This window comes from Pseudopodoces humilis, chromosome 2 (genome assembly GCF_049639895.1).
Source record: "Pseudopodoces humilis isolate 2021_Gansu_Grassland_sample_001 chromosome 2, ASM4963989v1, whole genome shotgun sequence".
NCBI lineage: Eukaryota > Metazoa > Chordata > Aves > Passeriformes > Paridae > Pseudopodoces > Pseudopodoces humilis.
Window position 1 is genome coordinate 78,172,006 of NC_142201.1, and position 24,625 is coordinate 78,196,630.

The 24,625-nt window shown below is 40.7% G+C and overlaps 1 protein-coding gene across 6 annotated transcripts in view; it reads left to right on the forward strand.

The window, feature by feature from the left end:
* The first annotated feature begins 5,640 nt into the window (after positions 1-5,640).
* The window catches only part of SMCO4 (single-pass membrane protein with coiled-coil domains 4), a 28,965-nt gene continuing 9,980 nt past the window's right edge, over positions 5,641-24,625 (forward strand). The window contains exon 1 of one of the 6 annotated variants that reach the window (XM_088051520.1): positions 5,641-5,801. The gene's annotated coding sequence lies outside the window, so the exon portion shown is untranslated. Of the gene's footprint in view, positions 5,802-6,147; positions 6,331-6,598; positions 6,682-10,356; positions 10,376-19,072; positions 19,093-24,625 lie in introns of those variants that run through there. The other 5 variants (XM_014258655.2, XM_088051518.1, XM_088051519.1 and 2 more) reach the window with 5 other exon arrangements.

A 24,625-nucleotide genomic window follows, 5' to 3' on the forward strand; every position in this document is an offset into this window, starting at 1 on the left:
AATCTTCACCCTCTCTAGCCTCCAGTCCATCCAGCACCTCACTTTCAATGGGTTTGGTGGAAGAAAAGAAAAATAAAAGTACATCTGGCCAGTTTTGCCCAGGCAAGTGAGGGGCCAAGATAGAGAAAACTTCCTAACATCTTCAGAAAATAATCTGAGTCCTGAGAGATGACATTTAATTACACACATTAGTGTAATACAGAACTACAAGTACTATGAGCAAAGTAAGGACTATGAGCACAATTCTGCTCACTGTGCCACAATCCACAAAGAAACTCTTCATGGATTCATGGTTCTGGAAATCAAAAGGAACTACAATGTCTGCAGCCCATAATCTCAGTACAGGGGCTATAAATTTCTTCCAGATGACTTAAGCATATTTTGTAAAACAAAAATAAAAAAAATCAACTCTTACTTTAAAAAAGCAAAGTTATAGTGATCCACCACTTCCTTGTGAAAGCACCCTACTGTTTAATTATTCCCACAGATTGCAATTTATTTCAAGGTTAAATCTATCTCACTCTGCTTTTGCAATATCATCAAATGTGAAGACCCATCACAAAGAATTATAGTGACATCTATGTCAAAAAGCACAGAACCCATCTTTCCGCTAAACTTGCTAAGCACAAAGCTGGATAATCCTGCTATGTGATTTTCTAATGTTATCTGGAGATACTCACGTTCCCTTTAATTACATTATTTTACTTCCAGAGTCACTGTAAGGTGATCATCAGGGAGGCAAGAGGAAGCAGAAGGCCCTGTTACGTGCCAGAGAGAATGAAGGGCATGCTGTAAACAGTATCTATGTGCCAAATGCTACCGAATCTTTCAACAGATCATTGAGCAGTCAACAGCTCTGGTCTGGAAATACACTGACTGTTAAGAGAAAAGTCCACAACCAAATTGGTCCTTTGGATATCTGGCTGCTATGATTTTGGAAAAATAAAAAATATCTCACAGTATTAGTACATTTATATACATAAGGGAAGCAAATTATCTGCTGAAATTCATGACACTACACAAATTTAAAAACTAAAGCTTTTTACACATAAGTTCCTCCAAAACATTTTGTCCTCTAACATCAACAGCAACAGAAGAAGCTGATGGCTGGTGTGAGAATCTTAATTGAAGTGACAGCAAGACTTTGCCAGTTAAGTATATTTTTATGTCAAGAAGAAAAAATAGAAAATGTCAAAATATACCTAAAAGTAACTACAAGCATGTAAGCTAATAAAATTAGTTTGCACTTCATTCTTTTAAAGTCTCAGCTCTTCCTGTAAATAGTCAACTTCCTACAATTCCTAAAAGTTCAGTAAGAGTTGAAAGCACTTAGTAACTCGCAGGAAGCTGCTCAGCACTGTGCCACGGTGTTTACAGAGCAGAGTTTGAAAGTCTGGCTGGTATGACAGGTTTTTCAGAGAGAGACATCTTCAAACAAAGAAGATTCTCACGCATAAGTCTTCAGGGATTCACTGTAAGTCACATAGCTGTTAACACATTTAGGTTGATTGAATGTGAGAATGTTATATGTAGACATCAACTTTCAAGAGGGTTGTGATTTAGGGACCTGCAGGTGTTGCTTTTGTAAATTTCATAGAGTTCAGTGCCAAATGAGGACAAAGTGTGAAAAATTACAAGCAGATCAACTAAAGCATTTTTTTCAATAGAATGTACCGAAGAAAGCCTTGTCAACGTCTGTGACTTATCTTTCCACTTTTGTAAAACATGGTACAGGTATAACTGTCTATTCTGACTTTTAATCACAATATTTAGCTACCTGAAAGATAAAGTATAATGAGACACTATACATTTCTCCTTGTTCGGTTTTTCCCAGTTTTGGAACTGTGAGCCCTTGAAAGCAGATGACATACTCAATTATTATCAAGTAAATTTTTTATCTGTCGTTTGATCACTTGTGACAGCGGATGAAATATAAAAAGACTAAACTTGCACTACAGAATTAGCCTGCAAAATACACTGGCATGTATCCAACACACAAAATAGAAATTATCCCTCAGAAGTTTCTGAATAATATTTTTATGGTTTTCGGGTAAGATCAGCCAAAGTTCTGGTGACATCACATTTCCATAATATCGTTCAGAATGTTACATATCATATTCTGCTAAAAAAGGAATCTTACACTTCAGGAGTTCTGTTGCAACCTGGAGTACAAGGGAAAAAGCATAGTGTCTTAGTGTGTGTTAGTCTTAGCTTCAAATGTTTATAGATCAGATTTTCTCCTTTTGTAAATCAATATAATTCCATTGACTTCAATGGAGCTATGCCAAGTTAACACCAGCAGATGAATCCAGTCTTTTGTTTTGTGTCAAAACTCACATCTTCTAAAGGTTATTTTAGGCTCTACGCTGGGCAAACTGTTGTGACTGTGAAAGTGTTATTCAGGTTTCAGAAAAAGGATTTCTGCAGGATGGCGACAAAACAAAACAGCTTCTTCTACCTTGTCAATATAGCCCAGCTTTCTGTTTGAAGAGCTTTTTCCATAATTTGTAAAGTCAGAAGAAAGCACTGTGATAATTTACTTTGGCTTTCTATATATAGAGAGGTCATCATAATTTCTAGACCCAAGTCAGGAAAGCATCCTGCCTCAATTTAGACATTATTATTATTGACAGTTTTTCAGCATGTATATTACTTTCCCTTTTTATTTGCTTTCATGTTTTTAATCTCATTCTTAGTGTGAAAATGTTGAGCTTTAAACAGTCTATTCCTAGGATCTTGTTCCATACATAGTTACTTCTAGTCCTGAGCTGCTGTGCTCCTTAAAGCACCTTTTTGATATGCTTGTTGTAACACAGACTGAGCTCCAAAGATCTCCTCTCCAGAGAAGAAAGAGCATTATAGTCTCTAAGACAGTTCAGCGAGTGACATCTATCATGAAGCAATCACTGAAAACACAGACTAAAAGCCATGTGGATTTCTCACTTGTCCAAAACTACCAAACTACACTCTAATAATAACAAATGGTCACTTGTGTTTTGAGGTAGCTGGTGAGTTAGAAAAGAAAGCGTTCTTTATCCATCACCTCAGGTACCACTGTTACCAGGACATAAAAATTTCTTATCTTTCAGCGCTGAAATGACTCAGTTTGTTTTTGACTTCACTGGCAACAGAGAAATACCATAAAATGGAATTAATCTCACCCCACTTTAAATGTCTAAATCTGATCTACTTCTTATGTACTTTTCATAGTCAGAAAAAGATAAATAGGCACTTCCACGGCACCTCTGTCCCACACAAAGCTTGACAGATCATCTAGTCTGAGTGTTGGAGGTAACTGTGAGATCTCCACATTGAATCTTATGAGAGAAAGAAGACTCTGATGATGAGATTTAGGGGAAGTCTCACAGGAGATTGATATGAACAGAGAATAAGGAAAACAAAAACCCAAAGTAAATCTGAAGAAAGTGTGGAACAAAAAAGAAATCAAAAGAAAGGCAAAGGAGTTATTGGAAGGCAAAGAGACCAGCAAAACCCAGGGGTGTAACTGCACAGAGGTGGAAAGTATTTGTGATGTGGTTCTGCCACTCGTTGGAGAAAAAGTCCAAAACTGCCAGAGACTGTGAAAATCACAAATCCAGAGTCTTGGCAAGCAACATCTATTTCTTATTGTCACAAAATACTTTGCCAGTTGGGAAGGATACAATCAGTAAGGTTTTGCCACTCTTAAGTTCCCAGAGAAGGAAACAATATTGAAGAGAAAGGGCCTTGTAAGTGTACATGTATATGAATCCATCCAATTATACTTTGCATTAGAACTTGTACCGAACACCAGAGTTTCTGCACTTCAGTTGCACTTTGTGTGTGATTTTTTTCTTGTTCTCTCCATACATGCATATACCTAAAACCACACGTATTTATTAAAAGACTAAGCTGCTACTGTCACAGAAGTAGGATACAACAAAAGGACAAAATACTGAATTTGGCAATAGCATTTCCCACACTTTTACAGTACTGCATAAAACAAATCTATAAATTCTGAGCAGCTTTATAGGGAGATTACTGCACACTGACAGTTCAACCTGAAAATATTTCTTTTTTCTACATTAGGAATAAATAATAAAGATTATAATCCTGGCAGCAGATTTTACACCTACATCCAAAGGACGTGTAGGTTTATTACCTACTATTACCTACTACCTAGAACAGTGCAATGTCTTAAAATGTGAGCCAAATCTACTGAGCTATACTGCAGACTTCACTGCTGCAATCAATACTCCGAAGAGCCCTGTTTCTCTTGGACAGGAGACATACATATATCCGATATTTGAGGAAGCCAGGTGAATAAATCAATAGCTAAACAAAAATGCACTTAATCATAGCTGTTTTGGGCAGATGCAGGTTGGAAAACCTATACGGCCCACGCATTGTCTTCTTAAAGCTCAGACAGGAAGCTCTGTTTCTTAAATGGCAACATCCTGTTGCTGGGCATCGCTAAAGCTGGAGTGATCACAGTAGAAGGTAATTCTGTGCCAGCTAGCCTTAGACAGATCTAGAGCTCAAACTTCTAAGCTCCAGTATAGTTTGTTGTTGGAATACTTTAGTATAAATATGTAACTTAATAACCACCCAATTATGTACTTTGTAAGTTTAACAGCTTTCCTGGAATATGTAGCAAAGATTCACACATTCACTTTAACCTTAAATTGACTTGGCTGCATTTTCTTACTTAGAGTCAGCCCAAGGAGGAATTTAATATACACCCATAATTTATCTTTTCTTAATGGTTTTAAGCGGTGACCATTATTGGATATTTCTCATGGCACTGCAAGTGATCATTAAGCATACATAATAGCCCTACTAAATGAGTAGATAACTCTAATGCCAAAATTTTCCCTGTTCAAAGGTACGTTTGTGCATGGAATCACTGCTATGCTTAAAGGTGCCCCTTTACTTGACATTACTTAATAAAGCCCTTTGAGATAACCACAGTGTGAGAGATGTTTTAGAAAAGCACAATTTTATTTCTTCTCTGCTTTAGCCCTAAGCGGTTCAGCATTATTTGAACATCAGCAACAGCACTTCTTTACGACTTCAAAGTCAGAACCCAACCTCAAATTGGCAGTGCACCTCGAGATTAAAACTGTGCCCGGCACTCTGAGAAATGGATGTTTCCAGCAGAAAGAAGAGCAACAGGAGGTAACAACAGGACAGTCTAAGACCACTCAATTACAAGGTTTATTAAGGTTACACTAAGGTGCCTGTCATGAACACTCTGACAGAAAACACTTTAAGAAAGGCACGAGGAAAAGGATGAAACCACTAAGCTTGGAAAGAGTTTTGTAGCTGTTATTAACCCGGAAGAAGAGCAAGATTCCTCCCAACCAACCTTTTCAGCAGAAAGCTAATTGTCAGACGCACTGCAACCACTGCAAGCCCAAGAAACGTCTCTTATTCTCAATATGTGTAATCCTGACAAGAAGAAAAGACAAATAGATGTCTGAGATCTATTTTCCACCAGTTACAGCTTCTGTCTTTTTAGGAAGGTGGTGAGAGGTCTTTTCTCCGCAGTAAGAAAGCAGAGGAGTCTCTCACTCACACTCTCTGTGGCAGTCAGCCTAAGCCACGGGAGCTGGGAAGCAGCTGCAGGTGTTTTGGGGTGTCGCCGGTGCAGAGACAGCAGCAGCTCAGGCTGAGTGTGACAGGGCTCCCCAGCACACCCAGTCCCGTCGCTCTGCCCACACAGCCCCTGCTCCCGGAGGACGTGCAGCCTGCGCTCCATTTTTATTTTCGGCTCATTATCGCAGAGTTTGACCAACTCAACAGGCGCTTCCGTCCAGCTGGTACGCGAAAGGAAAAAAAAAAAAAAAAAAGAATCGCTGTCCTGATGCCACCTGTTTTTTGCGTTCTCCTTTACAAACCTCTCTCCCTCGTCCTGCGCGCCCGACACCTGAGGGGGCCTGGGGTGCTGCACGCAGCTCCGCGGCCCGCGGGCTCCCTCCGGCCGGGGCCGGGGCCGGGCTCCCCGGGGCGGCGGGGCCGGGCGCGGCTGGGGCGGGCGGTGCCCGGGCGGGCGGCAGAGGGCGCCCCGCGTTCCGCAGAGCGGGGCCGGGAGGAGCCTTCGGCGCGGCCGGGGAGGGCCGGGGGGAGGGCCGGAGCTGCCACGTCCTCGGCGGCGAGCGGCGGGCGGGCAGCGCAGCCCGCTCCTCAGCTCCACGTGTGGCGGCGGAGCGGGGAAGTTGCCGGCGGCCGGCGCTGCGGACCCAGCTCTTCTCCCGCCGCTGCCCGGCCCTTCCCGTCCCTCGGGAGAACGCAACTCCAAGTAAGGGCGCGCGGCGGCCCCTCTCCCGCCCGCTGTCCCGGCGGAGGCCGGTGGGTGCGGGAGGCGCTGGGAAGGGGGCGGCCGGGAGCGCCGTGACGGGACACGGGGCGAGCCCGCGGTGTCCCGGGAGAGCCGCGGGGCAGCGGGATCGGCTCCCGGGCGGGACAGCTTCCTGCGGACTAGGGCACCGGGCGCTCCGTCCCGCGGCCGGGGCGCCGCGGATCAGCCCGGAAAGTTTGGGAAGACGGAGGGCGGGCAGGGAGCTGGGAGCCGGCCGGGATCGGCGGGAGGGAGCCGCCGCCGGGCCACGCTCCCGGCGCTGGGTGTCAGTCCCCGGGAAGCTCCGCTGAGAGGCTAGCGAGGAAAAGAACTGCTCCAAAGACTCGCAGAAGACTTTGGGGGTCTGTGTGTTGTTGCTTTTTTCTTTTTTTTTTATCCGCTTAATTTCGATTCCTAATCGCTAGTGCAGTTGTGCCGGGAAACGACCGAGACCCGTGTTTAAGCAGGCTGTTGGAAATAAAAAAAAAAAAAATCTCAGGGAAGCATTAAAGGTGACCCAAGAAAGAAAGAAAACAATCTATTCTGAGTGTAAAAACGTGGGGTTCATCTCTGTTTTAAAGCGCCGTGCCTCTGTTGGTGCGTGTTTTGTCCCTGCGATGAGCTGTCATGAGTTCGGCGCATAGTTTTGCGGCTCTCCTTATCGTTGGTTGCCTTAAAAAAAATATTTTCTGCTGTGTTTCTAAACCGATTGTAGTTCAAACCCTTCTCTTATTTTCTCGACTGTTTTAAATGCTCTCTTAGCAGAGTGATTTCTATTCCGTGGTCCCTATCCTGCTTGAAATATGTATGGTATTTTTATCGGTCTGTGCGGTGGTGCCACCCTGGGTCGAACCTCTGGGGGTTTCCGTGTTCCTCTCAATTTTGAAAATTTGATTATCAGCTATTTTTGGCTTCGTTCAGAATTTCCTCCTTGAAATGAACTAGAAGTCTTACAGGAATTCCTTGATGCCCTGTTGAAAAAAAGTGAAATGAGTTTTTTGTTGGTACATTTTTAATAACTTTTTGCTCTCTCTCTCTCTCTCTCTTAATTGCCTTTTAATGGCCTGTTTATAACATACAGACCTCCTAAGATGAAGCTAAGAAAACTGTTCTTAACCTTTGTTGATTTCGCTGATTTTTGTCAGATAAATGAACTGCTCCTGGCACAGAGATTTTAGCTGTTGGTTTCCCTCATTCTTTGTGGAAAATGTCGAAGGGACATGTGCCAACAGGAATTTTAGGTGAAGCTATCAAATACTGCCCAATATTTTGGGAGAACTAGGAACTACCTGTTTCTTTAGTCGATTTTCTAGCCTTGGCTTGCATAGGTCTCCATTCTGCTCCTTGAGAGGGTTTTGGCAGAGCTGTTAGCCACAAATGCAGGGCAGTACAGAAGAGCATGGACAGCACTGGCAGACTTACAGAGATAAAGACAAGCGATTTGCAGAGCTGGGCAGCTTCAGACACTGCCAGGGTGGACACTGGAAAGCTCTCCTAGGGACTCCTGAGCATACATTACACCTTTTTGGGATATAATTGGTCTTCACAGTCTGATGGGACTGGTATGTGTGAGACATCAGATATTCTGTATTTTTAAAAATCTAATAATGTTTTTCTATGCATTAAATTAACACAGAAATGCTTTTACATGTATATATATAAAATATACATGTACTGATTAGGTGATACAACCTATCTTATTGGATGGTAGATGTCTTTGATGTGTAATGTGCAGTGTGTAAAGTAATGCAGTTTCCTTGTTCGTTTTCACAAATTTTCCTTCTCTATTATCTTTCTCCCTTTCCTGTTACTTTGAAGACCAACAAGGCTTGTCCCAATGGTGGTGTTCCACCAAGAAGCAGTGGTGAGAAGCTGACTGAACTCCTCCATGAAGTCACAGGAGATGGGTCCTGATTCAGAAGGCAGCACTGCTGCCATGGGGACTATGCTCAGAGAGATACATTGATCTTTAGTAGTGCTGTCGGGGTTTGAGGGAGCTAACCATGAATTCTCTCTGCTGAATTGGACTGGGCTTTGCTTTTACTGCTACAGATGTGCTTCAGCTGCTCCCAAAGCCATCTGAGCCCTTTGAGAATGGATCTGGCATCTCATACAGGTCCAGGTGCCTCAGAATAAAATGATCTCTGTCTCCATACTAATGTCTCCATCATTCACTGCAAGAAGCATGCCTGGGTAGATTGACATCCATGACATGCAGTAGCAATTTGTGTTGCATGCCAATATAGTTTTCTCTAATTTTTGATTCATTATGCAAATGCTGTCATGCTTGGAAAAATTGTCCTGCAAAGAGACCTTGCCTGTTATCTTCTCTGGAGATCCTCAAGGCTGATGCCTGCCACCAGAGCAGTGGCAAGGCTGTAAGCCCACAAATTCTGTAACAAGTTGAGTTTGTTTTTTAAAGGGTAAAAGATCCTGTGGTGTCCATGGTGCCATTTTGGGTTGCTTCTTTCTTGGTTTGTTTTGGTTTTTGTTGGTTTTTAAAGTTTTTTAAATTATAGCAGTAACAGCTTCCAAGTAAGTCCTGCATACAGCTGAGAAGTTACCTGAGAAGTTACCTTCCTTTCTGCTCATTATGGGATCAAGTTATATGTTGGCAGATGTAGCCTGTGTGAGGATTTGCTGAGCTCTTAATCCTGTTTGTGGCTGATAAGTCATGCAAATATGGAAGGGCATCACTTTCAGTATATGAAGATCTTAACTGCTCTCTGTGTTAGGGAAGTGTGCTCTTAAAATGCTGTAATTGTTTTATCAGAAGCTACAGGCCATGAAGTTGTAGATGTAAAATCCGGCAACAGTACAGACCACCTCACCCAGCTTTTTTTTTTTTTTTTTCCCTTTCTGGTTGCTTGTTTGGGTTTTTTGAGAGAAATATTTTTACTTGTTAAGACAAACCATAAAATAATTCCTGTAGGTAATAGAGGAACCAGGCTTTGTATATTGAGTGGGGAAAGCAGCCAGAGAGGAGATATTTGTGAGCCCTTTGAGCACATGTCTATCTTCAGGGGCTGAGAATGTGTGATAATATTCTCTGTTGTCTTTTGCCCTGTCACTAATTTAGTTTCAAGATAGGGATTTTTTTTGTCTTCTTTATCCTTCTTTATTCGTTGTATTGTACACCCATTTTAGATGCAAAGAAGTTAGTCCTACTTTCTTAAAAGTGTGAGCTTTTCTGACTACTGTTGTCATTAAAAATCTTGTAGAATTTCTCAAAAGGTAGGGCATGCCCCAATCAAATTACTCTGCATTAAAGTTCTGAAAGTACAAGCATAATTTTAAGTATACGAGTGACTTGTCAGAGGGGTTACCTTTCCAGTCCATCAGTATGCTGGTCAAAACTTAATGGAAATGAAATAGAGTGCAGTGCAGTGAACTTTCCACTGCAGTTTCCAGTGAGTGTAGAAAACACCAGATTTTGCAATTCATGTATGCTATTTAAGTAGCTACTTCATTGATGGGGGCTGCGTTATTGGGGCCAGAGGAGTTTACCTGTTTGGTTTTGTGGTGAGATTCTTTGGGGATAAAAAGCTGCTGAGCTAAGTACCCTTAGCTTGCCTTCCTGTTTGCTCATCGGCTGTAGTAAAGGCATGCACAAGATAGGGACCTCACTTCCACCTTAACCAAGGTTTGGTGGGAGATGCTGATAAAACCAGAAACTGGAGCTGGATTCATAGGTGGAAGATGGAGGAGAAGTGATTTGTGACACTGACTTTTGCAGTATGCACGTCACTTGATAGGTTTCTCCTGAGTGGAGGTTGCTAACAGTGCCCCCTTATATTTTCTCCTGTCTGTAAGAGCTGTTTCTGTGACCATAATGCAGTCTTTAACTGACTTATAAAAATGAAACACAATAATGTGGAAATTCAGTGAAAGTATCAGTCTTGAGTGTTTGGATTATTTTTTTTTTCTTTAAATAGGTAGTAACAATAATGCTGGGGTTTTTCCCAGTCCTCTGCAGGTGCCTGTTGACCTGAAGGTAAAGGGACATAGCAGAGGAGTCTGACTGCATGCAGAGTGGGTGGGCTCTGATCTGCTCAGGTGGGTATTGACTTTCTGTGTTACAGCAGAGGGTCAGAGGAGACAGGTTTACAAGGTTTTGTGAAATGGCCTGATGCGTGGAAGCAGGAATGCTGAAACTCATTATTGGACTTACCAAAGCCTGTGAACCAGGCTAGAATATGAACTCGTGACTGGTGCCCTAAGCCTTAGTGCCAGCTAACCTCTTTTCTGATCCCTTTCATGATTTTTATTTTATCTTATTTGGATTGCACATGTTTTCCATTTGACTTTTTCTCATGGTTCTTTTATTTGCACTGGTATTTTTCTTCCCTATTTACCCCCAGCTGTTCTTTGACAATTTGTCTGATTTTTTTTATTGCATTGTTAGATTTTTCTCCTGTGCATGGCCTATGTTGTTTACATTTATGCTTCCTTTATTCATGTTCCTACATTTTTCTCCTTTTAACTCTTATCCTTAGAGGAACCAGTTTTACTCTTAGAGACCAGCCCTTTCTTATTGATTGCTGGCTGCTTTTATTGAAACTAATTTGCATTCTCTGCTCTTATTATGCTAGACAGAGGAGTAGTGATTTTGAGTAAAGCTCTTTCTCAAAAGGTTTTGCTCAGAAATTGTCTCTATTTCACAAAAAGAGTGGAAAATAAAGAGCAACATCAGTGCAAAAGCTGCTTCTGCCTAAACCAATGTGTTTGTATCTTTGTCACATGAAGAGTAGGAAATGTGGCCTGCCCTGCTGCAGGCACAAATGACTCTTTCAGGCTGAAATGAGCTGGTGTGGTGAGGGGGAGTGCAGAATGATATGGCCTTATGTTTGCTTACATGGGCACCTCTTAGACTCTGGCAGTAACAAACCCAATCCATTTGGATTGTGGCTGTGTTCTGCCTTTGTAATGCTGTGATATATGTATTTATTTATTTTCCATAGACTGCACTAAAAAAATTATGAAGAATAAAGATGTACTACAGTTAAAGAGTTGAAGAGCTGTGTTTGCATGATGGTAAACTTGAGTTAAAAACATTAAATGAGAGGAGGTGGCTGGTAGGCTTTAACTCTCAAAGTACCATCTGCCTTCAGATAGGCTCTTTTGAGAAGGGTTTCTAATAAGGCTCCTCAAGCCTTATTAGTTGCTAAGCATAAAAGCCCTTGTGTTCAGGTCATGTTGATCTGGGGCTTTGTATCATGCTAGAGGTATAGATAATCAGGGTTTGGATGTACTAGACTTCGCGGTGTATATCCCATCTCCTTCTCAGACTGCTTTTGGTTTAGAACTTGGTCTCACTGCTTTTTCACTCAGTGTCAGTTTGGTTTCACACCTTGGCTTTGCTTATATATTTGGAAAGGAGTTCTCTGACCATGGTACAGTGCTTAGTGTCAGGTCTGGAGGGGGAGGTGTGTTATATAAATCTGTTACCAAAACTCACTGTAGTATTTTGCCTCTCAAATGTTTGCTCTGAGCATGGCTGCTTACTGGTAATTATATGTCAGTGGCATCATTTTATCAGGATAGATCTTCTACTTGTTTTTGACACCCAGCTAGAAGCATAACAAAAAGAAGGAAGGTGCAGGATGGAGTTTTTAAAGTGCACCCTCGAACACAGATCAGGTACATGGCTGTCATGATACAAATAAGACATGAGATCCCAGAGCCTTTTATTAGACTTACTGGTGCCAGTTTAAAATATGGCTCTAAGCCTGCAGTCATGCCACAAAAGGGCGCAGGAAGTTCGTCTGTGGTTAGTTGTCTTTGCAAATTTAGGTTTGCTCAGAAACCTATGCACTTACTGTGCTGGGTCTGGCCATCAACTCAACCTTCACAGCCTACTTTAAATGGAAAAACATACAGTTAAACTCTAGAATATTTTAGGACAAAAACTGCAGGATAAATGTGTCTAAGTGGCTTGAGAGGTTTAGGTATTAATGCTATACAACATCAGAAAAACTTGAGTTTTCTGAATTCATAAGTGTTGCAGGAGAAGCTTGTATTTTTACTGTTCAAACCTCTGAAATATGTTTGAAGGCTTGGAGTCTAAGTTACTAGTGATAAAGTACTTTAAGATAGAGGAAAAGGCTGCATGCCAACTTTTTGCCTTAATGTTAGGGTTTGATACCATTACTCGAAAGTCTTGATGCTGGTTCTTGCTGCTGAATTATTATTTCAGTCTGCAGAGCAAATGGTTTCCCTCCATTGTTTAAATCTTTCCCACAGTTGTGAGAGAAATACTTAAGAGTACAGGAAATGGTATCTGTAAAGTAAGATTTGAAATCTGTGCCTGAACTACTGCTAAGTTTTTACATTTCTGAAAGTTGACGATGACTTAGTTATTTCTGTTGGTAATTTACTTAGCAGGTTAAACTCATTGTACAGTAATCTCTGTCAAGCACACTTCTGCTTTTCTTTTAAATTGCATGATAAATTGAGGATGAGAAACAGAAATATCTGTATACCATCATTTTATTGTTTTTTTTCCTATGTCTTCCAGCTATAGCACCGTTTTCCTGAGTTGGGAGAAAGTGAAACCTTTCTGTTCTGTGTCCAAACAGAACAATATGCAGAAGCCAATAGCAGAAGTAGGAGTGAGAATCCATTTGACTTTTTAAATTCTTGCCTTTGTTAATAACAGGATGGGTTATTACTATTGAATATGATGTATTTTTAAAAAAAAAGAAAGTTATTGACTTTAGTATGTGCTTAAGGGAGGAGCAGGGGGAGTTTTCAAGCTCCCCTAAAGACCTGTAGGAATAAATATTTGGAATAAATTCAGTAACAAGTAGAAATAGTTGAGTTGGTTTGCGCATCTTAGCATTGATCTCCTCCTGAACTAATCACACCTCTCCTAACACATACACGGTTTAGCTATACAGTGCCTTGCAGTCTGACCTATACTTTCCTGCACACACTTCCAAGTAATTAGACAGAAGCAGGATCTTCTGTGTAAGCCTTTGAGCTTTGTTATTTCCGTGCTGTGCTCAGTGTAAAATGCAGTGCTGAGGGACTGGCCTTCAGACCAGCATCTGGAACTGCTTTGCATCTCATCCCCTCTGAACAGGAGTGAGGAGGATTGGGTCTGCCTGTGGTGTAGTGCCCTGTCGTAACCCCATGTCCGGTTCTGGTAAATCAAAGCTGTTGACAGCTGGCTTAGCTGGTTTTTTTCATGTTCTCTTTGGAGCAAGATAATCTTTAAGGTCCCTTCCAATCCAAACCATTTTATAATTCTCTGTGTATGTTCCTGAAATGCCTAAATTCCAGTGGGAGGTTAGTCCCAGCTATCCTTTGTGACTGACAGAATTTCTGTGTGGTTTGGGGAGAGATGTGATTTCTTTGGAGTGGGCTTTTTAAATTTTTTTTATTCTGTGGTTTATTGTTTTGGCTTTTTAGTTGATTGTTTTGAGGTGTTTTGGGAAGAAAGTACCTGTGCAATTGCTGTTAAAGTTTTAACTTCTGGATATGTTTTGGGTTGTTTTTTTTCCAATGTCTCACAGAACAGTGAAAAAGGAACCTCTGACCCCTAAAGCTTTTCTGCTTTATGCACTTCCTTGACATTTTCAAGCCCTTTGTGCTTTTGCAAGGATATAAACCTGGATATTTTATATATTCTGTGTTGCTGAACTAACTGGAAAATTTGGGGGTTTAAAAGATAGGAGCTTTGATAAATGCATTTTTCCCTTGTAATACTTTATCTGTATTCTCTGTGCTGGGCACTCCTGAAGGAGAAATTCAGTGTGAAGAGAGGTCTTGTGACAGTTTTGCCCTTAGCAACCCTTAGAAGCATAGGAGAGGAAGAATTAAAGGAAAGAGCTGCAGTGTGCAAAGTCTGAAGAATTAATATCAGTCCCTTCTTCATACACCGGAAAGAAAAGAGTTGACTGGAGGAAAGCTTTCCTGTGGTACTGGTAGAGAAGTACAGACAGTATTTGAGACCTAGTTAAGGCCTCACAAGCAGCAGAAGTATATCACACAGCAGAAGCTTTCTGGGTTGTGATCAGTGTAGTAAAATATAATTTAAGAAACAGTTAACAAAATGTGTATTCAGTTAGTTCACCTGCAAACTTCAAATGTATTTGATAATTCCCATATAATACATTTCAAAATTATTCTTAAGCTTAACCTTCTTTTAATTTAAGAGAGTCATCATGGTAGAGTATACCACATTGCATATTTGCTGAACAGCATATACTATCTGGATAAATGACTGAAAACTTTGCCATGTGGCATTTATTTGCTCCTTTATGCCATTTTTTTTTTCTGTTTTTTTTTTTTTTTTCTTGTGAAATGAGTGAGTACAAATCTTTTGCTGAATAGTTCCATCCATGTTTTTACCCATTGTGTGAAAATATGATGCTCTGTTACTAAAATCAAAAGAATCCCCAGGTTGCAGGCATATATTGTAATATTGTCAGCATTTTTTCCTGTAAGAATGACAGTGGATGCAAAGGTGTGTTTACCTTGAGGAGGGATATACTTGCATTCCAAATAAATGCTGTTTATGGAAGTTTATTAGAAATTGTCTACAGGAGAGTGAACATTCAAGGATCAGTGTATATAACATTTTCTTTGGAACATAACTTTGGTAAATATATTTTTAACGGTTGCTAATCTGTTTCCTGCCTAGGAAACCAAGGAAGTCAAAATGAAAAGGAGATTATGGACATATTTGTTATTCAATGCTGTGTTGTTTCTCTGACTTCCATCTTCTACGCAGTTAGAAACTCTGCAGGAAAGGGATATGCGGCTTGTGTTGAAAACTTTCAGATTTCCTGTTTCTCTGGTCATGTAGGTTTCTGAGCAGGTTAACCATTACTGCTGGCTTGAATCTCTCCATATTTTCCTTAGCCCTGGAAAATTTTTGGTCTCCCCTGTTCCTGACCACCCTGGACAGTTGGCAATCTCTTCCATGCAGTCTCACAATACCAGCAGTATAGTGGCACCAGCAATGTGCATGCAAGTCCCTCTGAATTCTGCTGTCAGTTACATTTCTTGTGAATAAAGTGTTTCAGAATTCTAGGGAGCCCTGAATATAAAGGTATCAATTATGTGTCAACACAACAGCATCTGTTGTTGAAATTGGGTATCGTTTATTTGGCATCAGCATAGCAAAGATTTGGCTGACAGCCAGAGTGAAATATTCCAGCAGAAGCTGCTGCAACAGGAGCCATCTCAGAAGCAATTTGCTGAAATTCAGGTGCTCTAACATCATCTTTTAATAAATTCTTAAGACATGAGGGACCTTAAGCAAAAAGCCTTATATGTTCCACATTCTTGCCTACTGTTATTTCTTTTTCATGTTGAATTTTTTTTCGTTATACCTCTCTTGGAAGAGATACATACAAGGTTCTGGGATGTATCTATCCTGTGATTTAATATACTTTTTTGGCTTCCCACTTCTTCAAGATTGTTTACATGAAAATTCCAAATGAAGGCAATCAGTGATGTCTGTTTTGGGGAAGCTTTGCTTAAGTGTGAAAGAGGCAAGGCTCTTAAAACAGGAGAGTAAGAAATTGCCCCTTGTAAAAGATGTGTGTTCTGGAGGTTTTGCATATTTTTTCTTTTCTGAATAACTTTGTCTCTTCTTTGCTTTTTCTTAGCTATTTTTCTTAGAATTAAGTACGTTTTGCATTCCCAAAGATGTAAGTCAAAACGGTAATTTCAGAAAGTTAAGAAACCCCCAGGTCTGTAACACATGCTTTTTGTCACAGACCTAATGGCCATGGTTGAATAAACATTTTCGCATATCTGTGGGAAATGGGGAACTCAGATGACTTTGTTTTTATGGATGATCTTTATTGTATTTGAAGGAGGTGAAGAGGAAACTCTTTGATTTAATGATATAGCTTGTAATAGTCACCTGGTTGATTCTGATACCTGTTTAAAAATGAAAGCAGGAAGATCAGAGTTAGAAAGGAGAAAATATAGCAGAAAGGCTCTGTATCCTGTAGCATATCCCAATGTTGACCTCAAGCCTTTTTAGTGACTCTGGGCTCCAAACAGTCCCCATCCCTTCATCAAGTTTTTCACTTGGGTCCTAAAAAAAACATCCTTTCCAGGAAAGCATTAAGAACAATACAGGGATAAAACTAGTTGGGAGAAAATGCACATTAGGTTTTCAGTGCTGGAGGAAAAGCTTGTAGAGTAAAGATGAACTGGGTTTTTTTAAAGGTTTTTAGGTTTTGGGTTTTTTTGTGGGTTCCTCCCCTCCTCGGAGAGGTTTGAAGTCCTGTGAAGTTGAGTTTTTCTCAGAGGGGAGAGAACAGCAAAAGGGAGGGAGATCTATCATATTGTCTGCATTTTAAATAGGCTGGTTTCTCAATAGTAAATAATGAATAGTAAACAGTAAATAATAAACAAATAGTAAATTTGGATTTGCTCTTCCTACTCTCAAAAGAAATCACAAATCTAGAGTTAAGCAATGAGACCTCTTTAGGAAAATCAATGTAACCTCTATCTAAGCTAAATTTATTCAAGAGGTCGGCTTTGTTGCTGCCCTGGCATAGCTTGAATTTAATGATTAACCTCTTAATGACTGTTCATGTAATTTACGTCTGGTATTTTATATAAGCGTAAGCCAAGATGATAACAGAATGCTGTAATAAAACAATATGTGCTATTCTGGGAAAAATCTCATTCCAAATCCTGTATGCAGCATGCATCAGCCCCAGTGAAACTGAGAGAAGCCCATTAAGAAATCCGATTAGCTGTCTGCTCTCTAGGTGAGTTAAAATCTCTGTCCAGTGTGGTAATCAGTGATGTCTAACTGGTGGCTTATCTGAAATAGTGCTGTCGCCTTTTATAGAGGCGCCTCTCTTGCAGTTCCGCCTGGCTTGTGTATTCATTTCAGCCACGTAGAGCACTGAGCGCCCAAGTGAGACCCTGTTATAAATTTTAAAATCCTCTTCAGAACTGAGGCCGGCACTGTCGTGTTCTGTTGTGTTGCCCTTTGTTCCAGCAGGTTTCCTTGTGAGATCTCCAGATGCCATGTAAGGAGTAGCACACAAGAGAGGGGAGAGTGTGCTTTGTGTGAAGGCAGCATGGAAAAGTGCAGCATTAGGTTCAAGTTTCAAAGCAAAGTAATGTCAAGTACTAGTTAGTGTGCTTGTTCCAGCAGTAGTTTTCTACAGGTCAGAAGAAAAAAAAAACTGTATTTCGGGAAGAAATAATGGAAAATATTTCAAAAGTAGCTTTAGTTAATGCAGTAGCCTGTAAAGTCTAAATTGTTTTCCTGTTAAAATGCAGAATGTGAAGAAGGAAGTTCTAATGTCTGCAGTTTTTGATGTATTTTTTCTCCAGAAAATACAGATCTGGTGTTCCTTCCGTATCCATAGATGTTCGTGTCCATGGAAAGACCTGGCTGAATGAAACCTGTGGAGCACTGCAATAGCAATCGAGATGAATTGCCACATGGGAACTGAACTTTTCATCAGCTCTTGCCACATAAATATAGTCCTGAATCTTTTGAAGGTGTCATCTGTTGGTGATCGCTTCCCATCAGTGTTTGTTCATCTTCTATTCCTTTCAGTCAGAGGGAGTGAATTTAGACTACAGCAGTTTTGATAATTGGGGGTTTCTTAATTGTTGTATGCTCTTTGCTTGTGGGTTCCATTAAGTTACCGTGGTCTTGGCCAAACTTTGTACCTTATTTTGTATTTCATTCTATACTTGCTGTTTTGAAATATATTAATAGTGTAATTTCTCTTTAGGTTTATGAACAATTTTGATCTGTTTTTAGCATCCTCAGCTGATTGAAACTTCAGCTTGCCCTCAAGGAAAGTGAGGTGATACCTGTGGTACACCATGATAGATAAGAGGTTATGCTTCACTCTCCCTGTTCTCAGAAATCTGCTTTGTAGTTGTAGTTCTAGTTTCAAATCTTGGTTAATTTGTGAAAAGAAATCTCAGTTCTCTCTGGGAAAGAGGGGTAAGCAATGGCTGATGGCCTTTATCATAGGAGGAGTAAGCATATCTGATGCCTCCAGGCCTTTGTAGAAAAAAGATGGTTCTCAGAGTCCTGCTGGAGGTGGTGTATACTCAAAATGTGTTTTGAGGTGTCCTCACCTCAAAATGCACAGAATGTACTTGTTGATTCTCTAGGGTTTTGGAGACACATGCTCCAGGAGTATGGGTACAGTACACTTGGTATTATTTAGAATATTTAGGTTTTGTTCTGGTTAGTAAGAGGCTCTGTTAAGCCACTGCCTGGTTTTCTGCTCAGATACTTAGTTTATTTCCCCCTCTGTGTTGAACCTCCATTCCTTTTCTCAGTGTCATCCCTTCCCAGTTCAAATTAGTTACAGTTTTGGAGGAAATTAATATTTCCCTTTTCTTTACACTTAAACCAGAAATTCAAAGGACAAAATTCCTCTTCTTCACTCTCAGGAGTGAAGTGTTATGTTGTAGTACCCTTGGATTAAATATTGAGGTTGCTAATCTACTTCCTGGACTACAGTTCTTATATAGAGGAACAGCTTGTTTGGAGCAGTATTTACAGAATCATTTCACTCATTATTTTCAAGTCAGTGCTGCAACCTTATATAAGACAGTCTCCATCCACTTAACTCCAGGACAAATGTGGTGATTAATATTTATATAAAAACTTTCATGTTTCCACAGTGAAATTGTCTCACTTTGAAAAGAAAAGGTGTCTTTTTCCCTGTCGACTTGGTGTGAAAAAGCTTGCAAAGGCTTCCAGCAGCACTGTATCCGAGACAGGCATCAGCAGAAGGACTGAGGTCATCTTTAATTCGGTATTTCATTTTGTGAAATTGCCTACTCCAAGAGAAATAAAACATTTACATGTCTATTAACCAGTGTTTGCCAGCTCTTGGAATAAAGCCAGTTCTCTCAGGGCCAAACAAACGCTCTGAGTGAATGAGTAATAATCTGCAATTGTCACTCCTAATTTATGGATGAGTAGATAGAGCAATGTTTGCCATTTTAAGTTGTCCTATTCGCTTGAAAGACTAGAAATCATGATTAGCTGTTGGCTTGGAGTATCAATAGCATGTCTGTTTATAGCTCATTTACTCAGTATAGCTGTTGCAAAAGTTCAAGACCTCCCCACATGAGAAGAAGTAATTGTGAAAGAAGATGAGAGCACATGAAGGTTACAGATGTTTTGGGACAGTAATTTGGAGTCCACAGCCAGAAGATGAAGGATACATGGCATCTCCTCTTTGTAAATTACATGCAAGGTCTCCCTGTGCCTCGTTTATTTTCTGAGGAAATCTCTATCATCATCTTCTCACATTAAGAGAAAATTTAAAAATGGATTCCCAAGATGATGTCTGTATTGGCTTTTGTTATTGATAAGTAAGAGGAAGCATGCAAGGCATGCTACTGATTATCTTGCAGTGATGTTTCCTGTCTCCGAGCCTTTCTATTTGCTTAATTTTCCAACAAATGCAGTTAAAAACAGTTTTGGAAACTTCATTTTACACATTCATGAGCGTGCTTTTGTCATGAGGTTAACAGCAATCTTGCCATGATTAGAGTTAATAAAAACAGCAATCGGACTCTCTTTTGGTTGAGAAAGAGGTATATTTTTAATGGGAATACTTAAAATGCTTCCTTATAAAGCCGGTATTAGAGACTGCAGGGAGTCAAGTAGCACAGCCCCTGTAGGAGTAGGAGTTTATGGGAATGAGAGTCACTCTTGAGATTAAATTGTCTGCAGAGTATCCTGGGAAGTCTTCCATGAGGTCTCCTGACTGTTTGTAGAGGAGGCTGCTCCATCCCACCTAAATTTGTAGGATAGCTGAGAAGTACGAACCTCAGCTGTCAGCCACTAAAAGCAAAGACACACAGTGCAGTGGTGAGACCTGTCACTGATGTCTGTCTTCTCTGATGGATGGAATCTTCCATCCACTTCTTTCAGTATTTTACTTCCATGCAGCTTTTCTTCTGTGTGCTGGTTTGTCTTTGTTTTCATTTTGTTTCTTTTTTTTCCTGTGCACTAGGAGGCCTCTCCTGCACTTTCTGTCTGGGCTTCATTGTCTTGCTCACCTACTTGTGCTGCATCATAACTTTTTTCTTCCTTTCCCCCCACTGCATTAAACTTCCTATCTGTCATTTTGTCAAATGAAATAACAGCAAGAGCAGTCGGTGTTGATGTTGTAGATACCAGGATGTCCACAGCCCAGGGTGCAGCCATTAATATTCTGTCTGTAAGCTGTGGAAGACAGACTCTGAAGAGGTGCCTAAGGACATGATTCCTCAGCCCCTCTTGAAAGGTCAGACATAGGACTTAACTTCTCTACTGTGTAGCCTTAGCTGTCACTTGGTGTTTGCAAGCACTTGGATAAGATTAAAAACTAATATATCCCTCTTTAGAGAGAAGGTCAAATAATACGTGATTCAAACCCTGCATGTACTGGATCATGGCAGGAACCTTTAAACACCCATTCCCTGCACATGCACAGCTCCCAAAACCATCTGTGAGCCCCAGTGCTGACTTGACTTCCACTGTTGGGGTTCCAGGACCAACTTGGTTTGATTCTTGAGTGTCTGCTTTTGAATTGACAAGAGGGATCTACTGAATATTCCGGTAGAATTATATATATATAGATATAATACACATATCAAATCTGGCTGGTTTAAACAAGGAAGCAAAATAAGTTGTATTTTTAAGAGCTGGTCAGCAGTATCTTAATAAAAAGAGGGGGATGGGGAGAACTAATTGTACCACAATACAAACAAAAAAAACCCAAACAAAACACTGAAGAAAAAAAACCCAAACAAACCTAACAAAAAAGCAACACCCCAAAGAGGAAAAAAACCACCAATTTACCCAGCAGCTTGGAGCAATATTTCATGAAATTGCTTTAAAATATGAAACTATTAAGATTAATCCAAATCAGTCTATGCAGAGTAAGATAGATAGATATGTGCTTAGATCTCAGCAGCAGCAGGTGCTTGCAGTATTATAAATAGAAAGCAATACAAATTGAGGTGCTTATTAAATTTGCCTTTATGATGCTTTGAAGAATTGCCCTATAACAGAAAAGAAAAATTACCAGAGGCTCTGGATTAGAAGGATGACTTAAATAGCTGTGCTGCCAAAGGAAACAGAACATAAACTAAAATAAGTGATAGACTTGTTCAGAAAAGGTTATCTAACAGTGATTTGTCTCTAGCATGGAGTGGTTGGCCCAGAGCTTTGGGTGGATGGGATTGAACACAGGAGGGCTTATTTTTTTTCATCAGTTTTAATACGGTATTGAGTTTTAATATGTTTTCCAGGAGATTGCACTGTAATCCTTTCTAGCACTTCTATTTCTGAGGTTTTTCCTTGTTTCCCTCTTCTTCTTCCCCCAGCTGACAAGACCTAATTCTGAAGGAAACGTTCATGTTTGTGAAATGGACTCGTTCAGAATTTTTGCAGCCTTTTTTGATAAGGCCATGGTGACGATCCTGTGTCTTATTCAGAACTTTCTAATATTCTTGAAACACTGTAGGGCCTCCACAGAAAAGTGGCTGAACATAGCAGCTAAGGAATTGTCAAGTAAACCAGATCAGAGCAACAGGCTCAACTGGAAGACCAATAAAAATAGATCAAAATCTGCAATGTTTTTTTCTTTAACAAGATACTCAAATTGATTTAATTTGGCAGGGAGCATACCAGGAAATCTTAGCATGGGAAAATAAGCGTGTTGGGGAGGAGCTGATTGCTCTGTTCTGCTAAGATCTGCTATCCTAGCTTTTAATAACAAAGCACTGGTATCCTTGATGACAGAAAGAAGGATGGCAGTGGCACAGTGTTGGTCCTGCACCCTTCTCGTTGAGTCACTGTCTTGGAAAATGCCTGCCACAGAAAGAGCAAGGTTGGAAATGGTGATAACATGTGGATATTCAGAATGAATCATTATCACTGAGTGAAGGGGGAAAGGGAACTCTTGTAGACAACTGGACTTCTGGCATCCATACCCAGATCTCCCTGGCCCTGCATGCCTGGGCTTATACAAAGGGCTGGTGTGCCATACCAACAAGCATTCAGTGTATTTTAGCTATCATTAGGAAATCAGTTGCAACCTTAGGAGTTGCAGGAAAAGGATGGTTAAGGCAGTGCACAAGCATGACAACCCTTGGAAAACAGCATCAGGGAGTGAAGCTTAGTCTTGCACTGAGCTTACAGGGGTTAATGCAGTATCTTGTATCACTGGTGACTCTGAGAGCGCAGTGAATGTAGCAGATTTCTTTAAAAACAACCCGAGTGAAAAAGGGACTAAATGAGAAAGGTGAATGTGACTAGTGTTGCATAGGAGAAGGTGATGTTTTGGTCTTGGTAAGTGCTTTAAAAGGAGGTCACTTGTACTGTACTGTGTTGAACTGTGATACTGATCAATAGTTGTTTGCTGAGTGATGTAGAAGAACTTCTGAGACATCCTTTTCTGACTACCTGGGCTTGCTCATAATGGACTCTGTTAACACATGGCTCCACAGCAATTGCTTTTGCTTCCAAGTTTTTGAGCTGGGGGAAAGTCTTGGCAGTAGAACTGTAAATAAGAATATATAAATACGTGGTGCAGGAACCAGTGTTGCAGAGCTGATGAGGCAAAACAGGTTTGTGTTTATAGGGTGCCTTTGCTGAGGAATTCCCTTTGGTTAGATTGTGCAAAACCTTCTTGTTTCTGTTTGTAATTTTATTAAGTCTTAATTAAACTTTCTGCATTTAAATTAGTTTACATTAATGTCACACTGTCTTATTATTGACAGATGCTAACAGGGATTTGATCAGCCTAATCCAGCTGTATGTAATTATGTGCCTTCCCCTTAAATAATTGCAAAGAGTCTATCAATCATGGCAGGAAAGCCAACTGCTTTATTACAATGTGGGATTGTTTAGTGAAATGTAATAAGACTTCAGATTTAAGCTGGGGAGTAAACAGAATAAGCTTTTACTGAGACCAGTAGTAGGAACAAAAACTTCCCCACCCATCCTGTGTTGCAAGTCTCAGTTCTTATCATTCCTCCCCCCACCCCCTTAAAAAAAAAAAGTGTCCTGATTGCATTGTTTTCACACTGATGTTAAGAACATTTCTGTACCTGAAAGGAATTTGGGAAAGGTGTAGATTTCTGGCTGATGGATGAAGAGCTCTAGCCTAAACCTGTAGTGCTCTTCTAATGTAAGGTGGAGGCTTTTATTTCATTCATTGATAACTTGATTATCCAAATCAAATGTGAGCGTGTAGAAAGCAGCAGCAGAGGTGGGAATGAAATCTGCGAAATGGCAGCACTGCATAAGCTCTAAAATAAAGCTTGGAAAGTGAGTAAGGAGGGGAGTAACCGGTGCCCACTTCATCGATTGTATTTGGGTCGATTTCTGTGTGATTTAGTTACTCTCCAGTGTCATGCAGACCTTCCCTGGCACATGTGGAAGCAGGGAGAGACAGGCATGTTGCCAGCAGTCTTTCCTCAACCTCCTACTGGAAAACTATCCGTGCCAAGAAAAGCTTGAAAAACCAGAACTTCAGACAAGCCCCAAAGGGGATGAGTTTGAGATCTGAACCCCTCGTTCAGTGTGTTCTGACATTGCATCAGGCTTGCTTTAAATCTGTGAATACCTCTAAGATACTGTATAGAATAAAATAGTAAGTGGTGTTGTCAGTGCAGCGCTGTGCATTTTCCCTTGTGGGACCCCTGGGGGTTTCAGGAGCCCAGGTGAACATCCATCTTGCTTATTCCTGTGCCAGATAGTTCTGTATATTTGAGCTAGGAGATCAAGATTTCCCTTTGTGCCTTCTGAAGAAACAAACTGTTTCACAATTAGTTTTGATCCAACATACACAGATTGTCCTGTGGTCAAGAAGTACACATTTCTGGATGTTCTAGATTTGTGCTACCTTGGGACAGTTCTTCCAGCTTTTCTCTTCTATCAGTCACTCTGCATTCTTCCCCTCTCCAGTGCGTACACAGGTGTACATACACACCTGCTGCCCAGGCTCAGCTCTTGCCTCTGTGGTTTCTGTGGTTTTAGATTTAACATTCCCTCCTTCCTTGTTGTGGGCAAGGATTTTCTGCCTGCCAGTCTTCAGCCTGGACTGAGTTTTCAGTGCCAAAGTTTTAAAGACAGTAGAATTGTAATGGAAAGCAGTGACAGTCCCTCAGCTCTCCTGTTTGCATTACGAAACTGTAACATCAGGCTTTGGACTTGCTGGCATTGTGCCTGGCACATGCCTCGGGGATCTGTCTCAAAGGTGTTCATAGTGATGCTGTCTCAGAGTGACTGTGTTGGGAACCCCTTAGTTTGAACAGCGGAGGCAACAACCAGACCTCATGTAG